At 34.6% G+C, this 15,111-nt stretch overlaps 1 long non-coding RNA gene across 7 annotated transcripts in view; it reads right to left on the reverse strand.

The window, feature by feature from the left end:
• LOC143680606 (uncharacterized) overlaps positions 1-15,111 on the reverse strand; it is a 218,510-nt gene that overhangs the window by 166,927 nt on the left and 36,472 nt on the right. For 2 of the 7 annotated variants that reach the window (XR_013174080.1, XR_013174081.1), the window contains exon 3: positions 1,895-2,114. The exons of the other annotated variants lie outside the window; for them this stretch is intronic. This is a non-coding gene — a long non-coding RNA (uncharacterized LOC143680606). The remainder of the gene's footprint in view (positions 1-1,894; positions 2,115-15,111) is intronic. 7 annotated transcript variants of the gene reach the window in all.

Raw genomic sequence — 15,111 nt, forward strand, 5'->3', positions numbered from 1 at the left:
TCATAATCCTCTGGAGTCCAGCTTGTCCCCTTTCACCTCCTTCCAGCAAGTGTTGGCTGAGCAACTATTAGAAAAGACTTGGAAGAGGGTGGCTTCTGTCTGACTTGGAGACAAAGTCTTCTCTCAACTCTTTAAAAAATAAAGAATACAGTCTTGGGTTTCTTCTCTGCTGGGGTAAAAAATTAAAAATTAAATAAATAAATAAGGAAAATAGTATTTCTACTCTGTTCCCAAATAAGACAAAAGCATCCTGCCAATCTACTGTTAATTAGATTTGATCCACTTTTATAACAAAGAAAGCAATAACTACTTTAATAGAAAATAATAACTTAGAATGATGAATGTGTTTTACTGGTTTACTTACTTACAGTTGTTTTTTACATTCCACTCTTACATCTGCAAAGACAGTATAGCATAGCAGCAAGCTGAGAGCTCAGGCTCTACCATCAGCCTGCCTGGAGGCAAATCCACACTGACATTACTAATCCTGCAACCTCTGGAAATCTACTTCTCTTCTGGAAATCTCCATTCCCACACTATTAATAAAGGCATGATAATAAATCTTACCTCTTCCAGATATTGTGAAGATTAAATTAGACCATATATTCAAAACACTGAGAATAGTGCCTAGAACATACTAAAGTTCAGTGTATTTACTATATTTTTTCTTGTTGGAATATATTTTCCATGGTTCTTTCAGTAAAGGTATGAAGGAAATAAAATCTCAAGAATTTAAATGTTTGAAATATTTTTCTTTTGTCTTTACTCTTAAAAGTCATGTGAAAGACACAAAGCTCAACAGGTACCAAAGGGTATATTTTGATAAGCAAATATGCATTATTTCTGTTTCCCCACCCAAATATTTAATCGTCCTACCGAGAAGCAATCATTTTGAACAGTTTCTAAGTTATCCTTACATAAAAAAATAGTCTCTCAGTAGATAGATAGATAGATAGATAGATAGATAGATGGTTAGATAGATAGATAGATGGACAGACAGAGGCATTTATGTGTATATGTGTATATATGTGGGTCTCTGTGTGTATACGTACATATACATAATACATTCATATTTTATAACTAAAAATATTATAAACATATTATATACATATTTTATAACTAGTATAGTATAAACTACCATACTAAATAGTAGTTTACTATACATTGTCCTCTTCCTTGCTTTTAAAACTTAAAATCATATTTCAGAGTGATGCCATACCTATGTCTAAAGAACTGCCTTATTCCTTTTAAGGGGTTCATATTATTCCATGTATGAATGTACCACAACTTATTTTACCAGGCCTATATTGTTAGACATTTAGGCTGCTTTAAGACTCTTAATACTACAAACGGTACTGAAACAAATATCTTCACAAATACACATGTACAAATACACTCATAGAGTAAATTTATACAAGTGGAAATAAGAGGACAAAGGTTACATGCATTTGTAATTTTGATAACCATCACCATTTGTCCCTCAGAGAGGTTAACAATGTACACACCAACTGTATATCAGCGCCTGATTCACTCACTCTATTCACTCTAATCACTCACAACACATTATGCTATTAAACTTCATGATCTTTTCCACCTTGGTAGTTGAAAAGGGGTAACTTATTATTGTAATTTTTATTTCTCTACTATGGGTTGGATTAAGCATAATTTATCTGTTTAAACCATATTTGTTTTCCTTTTTCATAAACTATTCGTTTAAAACTCTTCCAAGACACCTGTTTAAGTATAACTCTTATATAAGGCATAGTGTTGAGTTTTTGCTATGTCCAAATCTGACATTATTTTCTTTTAATAGATGAGTACTTTAGTTTTCTAAGCTGCTTTGGCAAATACCATAAAATGGTTTGGCTTAAACAATGGGAATTTATTCACTTACAGTTTTGAGGCTGGGAAAACGTCCAAATCCAGGCATCATTAGTGTGATGCTCTCTTCCCAACAAGTGGAATTCTGGGGCTGGCTGCCGACTATCCTTGCTCCTCAGCTTACCACATGATAAGGCAGTGTCTCATGGTCTCTCCCTTCTCGCCCAGGTTCCACTGATTTCAGCTACTAGCTGCTTGCCAGAGGCTTTCTCTCTCTCATATCTGAATTCATTCTGTTTTTAAAGGAGTCCAGGATTAGGATTAAGAGCAATTCTGATTGCAATAGAGTACTTCTTAATTGAAGTAGCCTCATCAAAGGTCCTACTTACAATGGATTCACACCCAGAAGAATGGATTAACTTTAAGAACATGTTTTTCTGAGGTACATAAAGCTTCAAACCACCACAATGATTTGTCCACTTGTATTTATGGAAGTCAGTATTGTTTAGTTTTAACTTTGTCATTCTTGTTATACCATCTGTTTTTATTGTTTCTCTCTGAGAACATTGCCCTACATGACTTTTTCTTGCCTTAGTTCACTGTGTATGTGTTCTCGATTTTAAAAACTTTTAATAAAATGGAATGATAGTTATATTTTATAATGCAAAAAAATATACATGTCAAACATCAAATTATGTAATTTTTAAAGAATTGATAATTCCAATATTTAAACTGTTTCAGAGAATAATTTCTATTAAAATCATAGACAAGTTATAGATATCTATTATGACTACTATCATTTAACATTGTCCTAGGGGTATTAGCCAACATAATTCAATAAAAAAAAAAGTTATGAGGATAAAAAGGAAAGGAGGTAAAATTATCATCATTTATAGATGATACTGTATACCTAGAAAAAACAAGGAAATTATTTTTTAAAATTATTATAACAGTAAGAGTATTCAGTAAGGCACTTGGGTAAAAAAAAAAATACAATGACAGGCTTTATATATACAAATAGTAACTAGTTGGGAGATCTAATAGCAGAAATATACCATTTATAAGAACAACAAAAAATGAAACTACCTAGGAATTCACCTAACAGGAATAGAAAAGATGAATATGAAGAAAATGTAAAACTGTTCTTGCAAGTCATAAACACATACACATGCATATACACACACTCACACATACACACATATATACTGGAATAATTGGAAATGTCATGTTCTTGAAAATAAGTATCCAAAAATATATAGATATCAATTCACGTGGGTTAATTTATACATTTGATGTATTTTTTAAGAGGATCATGATGGTTCTAGACCAGTTGTTTGTAAAAATCATACAGAAAAATAAACAAGTAACAATTTCTCAGAAAAGTTCTGATAAACTAAACTAGCAAGAATGAAAGTATTCCTATCAGATTTACATGCATATTACAAATCTGTTAAAAATTAAAAATTTGGTAGCTGTATATAAGCAGAGAGACAAAACTATGGGAGAAAAAAGAAATCCAGAAATAGATCCAAATACATATAGTCTTATAGTAAAAGTTAGAGGAAACATTTAAAGTGGCATTGAAAATATGAACAATGCAATAATTTGTGATGGGAAAGCTAGGTAGCCACCTAGAAAAAATACATTTGGATTCACATCTTTCACCAGAAAAAAAATCTAAATTGATTAGTGACTTAAATATAACAAAGAAAATCATAAAAGTGGTAGTAGGAGAAACCATAAAAAAAAAATTTGTTCTCTCAATTGAGAAAAGTTGCTCCAGGCATAAACAAAATACAGAAGCCATAGAAAGGATTGATAAACTTGATGATATAAACAATAAAATAACATTTTGTATGGCAAGAATCGATAATCAAAGACAGAATCAAGCAAAATATTGGGAGAAAACATTTGCAAAAGAAACAAAGAGGTATTTTCTCTAATATGTAAAAAGTCCTTGCTGATCAATAATCCAGTAGAAAAATGAGTAGAGGATGTGGACAGAAGAGAAAATACACATGCCTATATTTTTAAAATGTTCAAGGAGTGCTATTTTAAAGTACACCAAAATATTATTTTTTTACCTAGAAAATTGTCAACATTCAGGAAATATGAAAATACGGAGTTCAGGGAAACAAACACTCATACATAGAGCATGTGTATTTAAATTAATAAACCTGTTTAGAGGGCATTTTGACCATACCTATCAAACTTACAATTTCACATACTCTTTAGCCAGCAATTACACACTTAGGGAAATAGTCTACAGATTTACTCATACTTGTGAAACGTGATATATATACAGATTATTCATTGTAACTTTGTTTATAAAGCAAAGTTTCCACCAACAGAAGGTTGCTTATGTAAATCATAATGTACATTTATATAATGGTATATTATGAATAAAAATAAAGAATAAGAAAGCTTTTTACATAAAGTTATGGGAAGATTTTCAAGAGATGTTGTTAAAAAAATAGAGAGAACACTACATATAATATTCAAACATTAGTGTAAAAATGGAAAGAAAAATAAATATGTACATACATATACATACAATAGAGATAGAGATAGATGATAGATAGAGATAAACAGATTAAGAGATAGACAGAACATATACCTTAACCACTGTTCCTACAGTCCACATAGTATCTGTCAATAGCATCAGACTACTTCACTGTTCCCCAAACACACCTTTTTGGAAGAAGTACCACACTTTTGATTACAATCTTCCCCGTCTCAAATGCACCTTCATCCTTATTTTTGTCAAAATTCAACACATATTTAGATCTTCCTCTAAATTAATCTTGCTCTTCTGTTCTTTCAACACGACCTTCAGAAACTGATTATTTCTCTAATACAAGTCTGTTAAATACGCAGAACACCAGAGGAAGAGCAGGAAGGGAAAGGGAACAGCAACTAAGTAATTGAGTGCCAGACACTTTAATGCCTCATGTCATTTACTGTTGTAGCAATACTAAAACTTGTATATTATTTCATTCACAAATGTTGAAACCAACTTGAGGAGATTAGGGGATGTTCCCAATGTCACATAATTGTGACCTGATAATTGGAGGTCCAGAGATCCAGATGCAGTTAAAAAAAGATTTGTTTTCTTTAGAAACAAACCTTTGAGATCATCTAATTCAACACTGGATTTACAAATGAGGAAAAGAAAGCTGGTGAAGTTAAGTGTTTTGCAAACTAGTTAGTTAGTGTCATTGGGGTTGGATAGATGTCTGTAAAAACAGCTGTATGTAATTAGGACTAGGGATATGAGGTCACCTGGAAACTTTACACTTTTATAGCAGAATTTAGAATTAATAGGATAATTGATAGTCTTTAAAATTAAAACACTGGCACACACCACTGACTGAGAGATGTTCAGGAATGAAAAGCATAAATGTCTGAGAATGTCCATCTGTCAAAATGAATGTGCATCCATGACATTTACAAGAATGCTTTAGTGTCAGGAATTGTTTACCAAGCATCCTTCTATGGTAAAGACAAAATGAGTTCCTGACATTCTGATACAAAGTCCATGTGCCCTATGATAAAATATTGAGGTCTCCAGTGCTTACTCACCTCCTCCCTCCAATATCTGGCTCCCATCCTATAGCCTCTACCACATTGGCTCAGGAAGTAGGCAATTTCCTGCCCTGGCTGAGCCGGATATTAAGACCTCTTTGTTCCCTTATCTCTGGGAAATAACACCTCTCTGTAATGCTCAGAATGGCTGACTGACTCATGATCATACTTACCTAGAGGACTCGCTGTTATTCTTTGAAATTGGTGTTGACTGAGGCAGCGAGATTTGTCCACATTTTAATTGTAAACATTTATGAGGTGATATTGAACACATTGAATTATTATGTTTATAGATTGTCCAATAACAGAAAAATAGGAGATGGTTAAGACAACTACAAAGCTAGGGGATCTTCCTCTCTGACCCTCCCCCCATCAACTCACCTACAAACAAACCCACCACTTTATGTCAGTTTGTATCTCCCTCATATGTGGGCGCATTCTCTCTCATACGAGACATCTTAAATAGGTACAGACTGAACTGAAATTTTCTGGGCATAACATGGGCAATTCGACTCTGCTCCCTGGAGGCAATACATACAGAGATAACAACTGCTGACAACTTCATGGTACATCGTGGTATAAAGAGACACATGACACATCGATCTGTGCACATGGGCTGCGGTCTCTATTTGACTGATGGTTATAATACCATCTGCGCATTTGCAGCTTGTCCAGTTTCCAGGTTTCTCTCATTTGGTGGAATGTTTTTAATACAATATTCCTATTCAACACTTCAAAACCCTTTCAAAAACATTTAACTTCTCATGTAATGCATAGCCTACATTCCAATTTCTTCTGCTTGGAACCCTAATGCCAGGAAAAGTTAAAAGCAGTAAATCATAGCCATGATAACCAAGCACAGAAAATAAAATAAAGAAGTGAAAATGTAAGGAGCACAATCTGCCCTACTGCTTTACTGGCAGGGTTGAAGGAATCAAAATATTTTAGAGCTAAGAAATCTTAAAGATCATCTAGTCTCATCCACTCATTTTAGAAGTGTGGAAATCAGGCTCAGAATGATGAGCAGGATTTTAAGTAGTAGTATGGAGAATGTTCCAAGTAAAGGGAAAAGCATGTGTATAGACACAGGGATGCCTACTGGGACATCAAGAGAAGACTAACTATATGGGCCCATCAGAGAGAAGTAGAACAAAAGGTTAAACAAGCAAATTTGAACAAATTTGCAAAGAATCTTGAAATTTACATCTGCAATCTATGGATCAATTTTCTACTTTCCTAGAACTTTTGACATTGAATCAGATAGTTTAGCTTTGGAAAGGAACTCAGGATCTGAGCCTGTGCTTCTTCCTTCATAACATTTACTTTAAATTATAATTTTGTATTAATATCTTTGCCATTGGGTGCATGGGTAGTTCAGTGGTTAGAATGCCTGCCTTTCATGCAGGAGACCCGGGTTTGATTCCTGGACCATGCACCCAAATGAAAAAAAAAAGAATCTTTGCCATCCACTAGATTGTATCTGTCACAGTAAGCACATGTATAGTGAATACTCAGATCTGTGGAATGGACAAGGTGATCTGGATTAACCTTCTACATAGAGATGAAAATTTTTTTATAGTTTCCTAAACACTTGAACCCCTAATATTTCTCTGAATATCCTCAGTCATCAAGTCTGGCCATCACCAAGGTATCTTATGACCTTGTTAGGAAGTCACACTGAGAATGAGTCAACATTCAGAGGGGAGAGAGAGGCTTTAGGTTACCAGGATATTCTAGATTGAAAAGAAATGAGAATATTCAGTGCTTCTTATGTTTCATCAGGTATTAGGCTTTAGGTGAGATACATGGGAATGATGCATTTGTACTTATCAAACACTATAAAAAGCAGTGGATTTTATTTAAACCCAGCTTTAACTTCAAAGTTCAGATTCTTCCAATTTACTACACTGCCTCTACCAAAAAGTACAAAACAGAGCTGCTTCCCTCAAGGAAGTCACACTCTAGCTGGGGAGACAGATTTTCAAACACCCGCTATAATATTTATCACTACCATGTAACATGAGCTAAGAACAGAGAAGAAAGCTATTACTAGTTCTGCCTGGAATCTAGAGATGTCAGGGAAGGCTACACTGGAGAGATGGCTTCTGAAAGGTTGTAAGGGTGACAGTAAGGTGACATCAGCTGTACTCATCAGATAGAGTCTTGCAGAGGAAGGAATCCAAGAACTCAGCAGACAGAAGATTTTCTCACTGGGGCATACCCAGCCAGCCTAAGTGCTGAAGATGCTATGACACATCTTCAGTTCGATTTTTATGAGTTTTTGCTTGCTTGTCTTATCAGTACCCCACCCTCCCCCAACCACCAATGTGCACACAGGCATACCCTCCAACCCCATCTGCCTGAACAGAGCACCCCAGTACCCTTTCTACTATACTCGTGGCCACTGAGTGTTAATAAATAAGGCACTCAGTTTATGGGATTATAAAAGTACAACTGAAGGAATTTTAAATGCCAGGCATGGTTAATTTGGCTGACTTAAATATTACAGATACTTGTCCAGCACCAAAATTTTAAAATTGGGAGGATACACAGGCTAGCAGCAGAGAACTTCCTGGCCTTCTCAAATTCATAACAGAAATTGGCAAATGTCCTCTGCAATTTGCTTTTAATGTGGAAACAGATACCTTCCTGTATGTTTATTCATATATTAAAAAAAAAAGAGAGAGAGACCATGTTTGGCTTTAGGACAGCCACAAGCACCTCACTCTTATACTTAGAGGAAACTCAACATGGAATTTAAAATTAAAACTCCAGCTTTCATCACACAGAAAACTATCCAACATAGGAGGGGTAACAGCAACTTGCTGGTATTATGGTAATCAAAAGGAACAAGTGTTATCTGAGATACTCAGTAAATGGTTGATTTGCTATTATTGCTTAACTGTTAGTAGCTATTGGAAGAATAGCTGCTACTCCTGAACAATGCCCCTGGTCATTCAATAAACTTTGAGTCCTTGGCAGCAATCATTAAATTTTGTTTCCTCCACTCAACCCAAATTCATATGGCAATGGATGAAGCAGGGAATGATAGCATCCAATATGGACTGGGTGTAGCATCCGTTTTTCATAGTTCATCTATGATAACTAAGGCTAAGAGTGACATCTATCAGAGGTTTTGACACAATCATACCACAAGTTTAAGAAAAAATATTGAAAAATAATTGGGAAAAGTGACACGAACGGTGTGTGGAAAGAAGTGTAATTTGAAAGTGAACCTGATTTCTTTAGTCTTGAACTTGATATGCCTCAAATTCTCAATACTCCATGGTTTGCACAATTGAATAGTCTTAATCAGGTCATGGAAGATGATGTGGAAGTGATCTAAACCCTTACGAGTCCTTAGAGAACAAACGCTGCTGCTGCTGAAGACACTTCAGTGTGTTTTCTAATGTAAAGAGCCCTAACGTGGTCAAAGGAACCAAATATACTTCTGAAAAAGAGAACCACAGCAGTGAAACACTGAAGAAAATGATGAAAGTACTGACCTGTAATGAAGTGAATTAGGAAAGGAGAATTAAAGAGGCTCCTTTAGAAAAGCCCAGTTCTACCTGTACTTGCAGAAAGAAGCAGAGGAGTATTAACTCAGGAAGAGAAGGTAGAGAAAATTATGGCTCTAAATAGCAAGGTCTTTCTTTTACAGATTGTCATAGTACCTCACTTGGGGGAAATTTTTGAAAATCAGAACTAGAAGGACTATTAGAGATCATCTATGGACCCCAGTCCCACATAGCTGGTACCTGATCAATAAGAACTAGAGCCGTATGACTCCTAACATTCTCAGGTTAAGGTATGAGAAGATTCTCTATCTAGTAGATTCTGACACCAGCTATTTATAGTAAATAAATTCTGTACATTCTCAGTACAGAAGTACTCTATTTCATAGAGTTATTAGAATAAACTGAAGATGTGTCATAGCATTCATTGTAAAAAGCTAATAATACTATTCAAATATTCAAAATATTCCTACCAGATGGTATCTCCTTTGAGGTTAGGATGGGTATTAATTTTGTATCTTACCCTGCTCCTAGCATAGAGAAATTACATAAATATTTAGGAAATGAACTAAACTATTTTCCATTTTATAAACTCAAAATAATCTGAGACTATGTAAAACAAGAAAACCATCTAGCAGGGCCACTTCCAAGAAGGCAACATTGTTCTGAGAACATAAGTGAATTCTGGAAAAACAGCAATATGCCTCTGCAACATAGTATTAGATCTGGTGATCACATAAAGCAAGAATTTAGAGATAGAGAACTAGCTGAATAAAAATGTTTTATTATATTTTCAGATTTCAGAATCTAAAAGATAACGTCTAATTACTGTGCAACATATTTTCCATATTTCCGCTATTTCAGTAGTGAAAACCTCAATGAAACTAATCTTTCCTATACTATTAAAATAAATAACTTTATAAATGGTTAAAATACAAATTTAACTCAAAACTGTAGGCCTTCTCAGTTGATTAATAATTCAATGCAACTGACATTTACTTTAAAAATACTACCAGCATTTATGAATCAATGCATTCATTAAATACTTCAGTCAAAGTATAACTCGGTTTAGGCTTTGCATTTGAATTTTCTGAAAAGAAAATCTACTCCATGGATATGACCAAACATTGTTTCCTTGGGTATGCAATTTTAAGTGAAAAAGACTGTATCAGTTATTTGAATTCATAAAATGTTAGTATTTAAAAACTTATTTTTATCTATTTGCCTCTGTATTTTCTTAAATATATTTTCTGTAACTAGGATATCAAATGCCTTAAACTAACTTCTTTTTCTTTCACATCTCTTCCAGAGAACATTCATCCTTCAGCATGTAAAAGTGACACACTCCCTTATTTCAGAAGTAGCTGAATTCTAACGGGCATATTTTATGAGAGTCAACTCACTACCAACAATACTATCAAGAAAAGAAATTGGTTCAATTGCCAAGCTTGGTTTTATCTCTCAGCTCTAGAGCATTAGTAACATTAATTATCTTCATCATCAGGAAGTTCTAAGACCAAAAGCTGAAATGGGGCTATTGCAAAGAAAATAAGACACTTAAAAGAAATGACTTTCATCATCAAACTTGGTTTCCTTCACTGAAGAAAATGCAGATAGTGTATTTTAATGCACAAAGCCTTCACTGCCATCATCAAGAACCATCAAGACAGGTTCTTAATTTCCTGTCAATATCTCTCAATATGCAGAAAAGCAAAATTGTTCCCAAGCACACAGTCATCATCCCCATATCTTGTAATAGCAATGCCCCAGATTTTTCTCATGCAAGAAGTTTATTATGTCAAACAGTGGTCATGTTGTTCTAACTCAGGTCAGACAATAACCTTTTTATGTCCTATCTTATCTCCCTGAATATTTAAGCTTAGGAAATGTTATTCCTATTTCATTCACAGAACAAGTTCCAAGAGGAGAAAATTTGAGTCTACTGGACAAAAAGAAAAGACAATTTCTATTCTTATGCCCTCCCTGACCACAGTAACTAAGACTGTGCTTGGCACCTGTTTTAGTTTGCTAAAGTTACTAAAATGCAATACACAAGAAATGGATTGGCTTTTATAAAGGGGATTTATTTAGTTACAAATATACAGTTTCTTCAGAGGAAAGGCAGCTAACCTTCATCTGGGTTCCTCTGTCACATGGGAAGGCATATGGCAACATCTGCTGGCCTTCTCTCCCAGCTCCTGGGTTCATAAGGCTTTCCCTGGGGCATTTTGTTTCTGCATTTTCAAACATCTGTGTCATGTCAGTTCTGAGCTCTGAGCTGAGCTGTTCTGAGCTGCTTCTCTCTCTTTTTTGGCTTCTCCTTTTAAGCTTCGAGTTGATTAAATTAAATGTCACTCCCTGCAGAAAGCACTTCTTTTAGCTGAATATAGATGTAATCAGCCATAGATGAAATTCACATGCTGATGATTTAAGTCCACAGTAACAGAACTGGGCACCATCAACTGGCCAAGTTGACACCTGAACATAACTATCACAACTCCAAGCCCAAGATTAATCTTAAGAAAAACATTTTTATGTTAAATAGTCTATTCTTCCAATATTTTTTGAGCATTTAATAAATGACAGGCTTGTGGATTTAAAACCACCTGCAGAGTGTTGAATGGAAACTTAAACAAAAGAGGGTTTCATCAAAATTCAAGAGTCATTAAAATTATCCCTTATTATGTCTTATAAGGTGATAAAAGACATATGAACCCTTTCAAAGTAATATTCAGGTCTCTTGGCTAAAGTCTTCATGGAAATAAGACATTGAGGAAAAATATATAAATAAGAAAAGGCAAAAAGGCACTTGGATTAGTCCTGTTCTTTTTGGACATTTCTTCTTTGGAGGGAGGGTATTTTCATTGTTTCCTGTGGTTGAAAATACAGGAAACACCTATAACTGGTCTGTAAACTATAACAGGGATTTGCTTGGCAACAGTCTCAAGTGATAAGGAGAAGAAGCATGAAGGTATCAATAGGAGACATGCATATTGTCCAAAGTAGTGTGAAATATTTATCGAAAGTCCATACAAGATAGGTCAAGTAAATTGATTGACTCCAGAAACAGCCTAGTGAAAAGGTGCAGAAAGCTATAGGAAAAAGTTCAAGTATTACTTGTCCCATATAGGGTTACATTGCAGATCATGGGCTTTGGAGTCAGATAGATTCTGGGTTGGAATCCTGGTTTCACCACTTGTTAGCTGAGTGACTTTGGGGAGGTTATTTAAATATATTTCTGAGTCTCAGTTTCTTCATCTGGATAGTGGGGATAATACTTGCTGCTTCAGAAGTTGGTATGAGGGTTGGGTTCATCAATGTGAATGTTTAATATAGTTTCTGGAACACAACAAGAGATGAATAAATGGCTATCCTATTTGTCCAGGGGATTAGAGATAAGAACAAAAAATTTTACAAAGGTTTATGTGTAAATATATATCTGAGTATGATTAAATGAAAAAATGTTAGATTGTTTATATGGTAACAGAATAAACCTTCTTTTAAAAATCCTTGGAATTGCACTATCCAAATGATGAACTCTAAATTAAACTGTGGACTTTCATTAAGTGTATAATGTGCTAACATCAGTTATAACAAATGTTTCACACCAATGCGAGATGTTGGTGGTGGAGCGGCATATGGGAATCCTGTATTTTATGTAAGAGTGTTCTGTAAACCCACAAATTCTCTAATAAGAAAAAAATAAAAATAAAAATCCACTGTGGAGGAAACATTTCAGCTGCTTCTAGAATGCTAGCATAAAACTGAAGGAGTTTAACACAAAAATATCAAGTACAAGTATTTGATTACTGAATTGACTTCCCACTCTTTAACACATAGCACCAGGCTAGAATGTATTCATCCAGTTGATAATTCAATGTTGGTAATTCACCATGGTTGGTGTTTCAATAAATTAATCAATGATTTCAATTGAGTGCAAAAAAAGAAAGAACTAAAGAAAGAAAAAAGGTTATGTGGACTAAACAAAGAGGAGTGTCCCATCAATACACATCAGAGGGCAGGACAAGTCCAGAAATTCCATTTAAAATCTTCTAGTTTTCTAAGTAAAATGACTGATCATGAGTAATCACATAAACCAGATTTGGGACTATTATAAATGAAAGTTTTAATAACAATTTGAGATTTTAAGAACCACATATTTAAAGTATATAAGGTACATTATTATCAGACAATGAAGAAGTTTACCAACTGTGCTGGTCTGAAAGGATTAATGTACCCTAGAAAAGCCACACTTTAATCCTAATACCATTTTGTAAAGACAACCATTTTTTCTAATCCCTGTTCAGTACTGTATGTTGGAAACTTTAATTAAATTATCTCCATGGGGATGGGACTCAATCAAGTGTGAGTATTAAACTCGATTAGGTGGAGACCTCCACCCATTCCAGGTGGGTCTTGATTAGTTTACTGGAGTCCTATAAAAGAAGTATCTTGGAGGAAGCTTCAAAAGGCTACAGAACCACGAAGTAGAGAGCTCCTTTTGAGAATGATGGGGGAATGAGGAGATTCTGAGAGAGCAGAGAACGCCACAGAACCATGAAGCAGAGAGTCCATGAGCCAGCAACTTTCGGAGATGAAGAAGGAAAATGCCTCCCGGGGAGCTTCATGAAACCAGAAGCCAGAAGAGAAAGCTAGCAGACTTTGCTATGTGCCCTTCCAGCTGAGAGAGAAACCCTGAATGTCATTGACTTTCTTGAAACTAGGTATCTTTCCCTGGATGGTTTGATTGGACATTTCTACAGATTTGTTTTAATTGGGACATTTTCTCTGCCTTAGAACTATAAACTAGTGGTATATTAAATTCCCCTTTTTAAAAGCCACTCTGTCTCTGGTATATTGTATCCCGGCAGCTGGTAAACTAGAACACCAACTAAAGAACACATGCAAAAAATTGAAAGCCTAATATCACTCAGAGTATTAGTAACTGGTGATTACTAAAAGTTTCAAGATACTCTCTAGAAGTCCTCCATTTTTCACTTGCTTGGATAAGTGGGATGATAAAATTGTCTTTTATCTTCAATGCTAGATATTGTCTATCTTGTCCCAAAACCATTTATTCAATATCTAAGAAACTAGATTATAATTTTGAGGTATGCATAAGTCAAATCTATCCTTCATTCCCCAAAGGCAGCTAAAAACATATCTTGGACTCCAAAAATGTGGTTTATTTTAAGAATTTGAGAAACAATAACATTTTCATTCATCAGGACAAACTGCTATACTCTTGCATATCTAAGAATAGAACATAAAAGATTTAAAATAAAAAACATGTTCAGTATTTTTTTTTTATATTTAGAAACAAATAAACTATAAAAGACTTTCCAAAAGCTACAGAAAAAGTTTAACATAATCTTCTTGGCTAGTAATGAAACTCAGAAAACAGAAAATAACTCAGGCAATGAACTTTCTCTTTGCCCATCTTCGTCTTCCCCTTTCACAGGCAGGACATAGTATAATTTTCAGAGAAACATGATATTTTCCTTTATCAAAGAGGGGCAGAGGTTATAAAAAGATTGAGAAATACCTATAGAAGCCCACCAGCAGGAGAACCATTTAAAATCACAACGGACAATATATTCTCCCCATGAGGCATGCTACAGGAAAGAGATGAATTGAAACCTTTAGTCTTCTCTGTGGTAAACGCAGCCTTAAAAATCGGATTATAAACACTGGAATACTAGCTTGCGTAGTTCCCCCAAAGATTTAATTACACTGACTATGCCAGGCTGTGTTGTGATTAGTTCTCATGGAAAGAATAAGTTCAAGTCAGATGAACAAAATCCCTCAACAAGGATCTGCTTCTTTATAAAACTCCTATTTCTGCAGGCATTTTAAAAAGAAAAATGGAAAAAAATATTACTCTTACGATTCTCATTTTTATATAAATTTAATCCTTGTTATTCTATGTTACTCTTTTTAAATAACCTTTCACTTCAGTGAGACTTGCACTGATAGGACTAATTTTGCTCTGAGAAAATATTTTTTTGCATATACTAGAAGCCTGGTTGCCTTCTGCTATGAAGTATATGACTTTAGTATCTTCCATTAGATTTTTGTTTCTTTGCCTTTATTGAAATGTCTGTTCAATGTGTTTTCAACCTCACTTCTTGAATGCAGTTCCTCATCAAGGTTATACTTTTGAATTGAAATAACATTTTACACAAAGGGA

This window comes from Tamandua tetradactyla, chromosome 4, assembly GCF_023851605.1.
Source record: "Tamandua tetradactyla isolate mTamTet1 chromosome 4, mTamTet1.pri, whole genome shotgun sequence".
Taxonomy (NCBI): domain Eukaryota; kingdom Metazoa; phylum Chordata; class Mammalia; order Pilosa; family Myrmecophagidae; genus Tamandua; species Tamandua tetradactyla.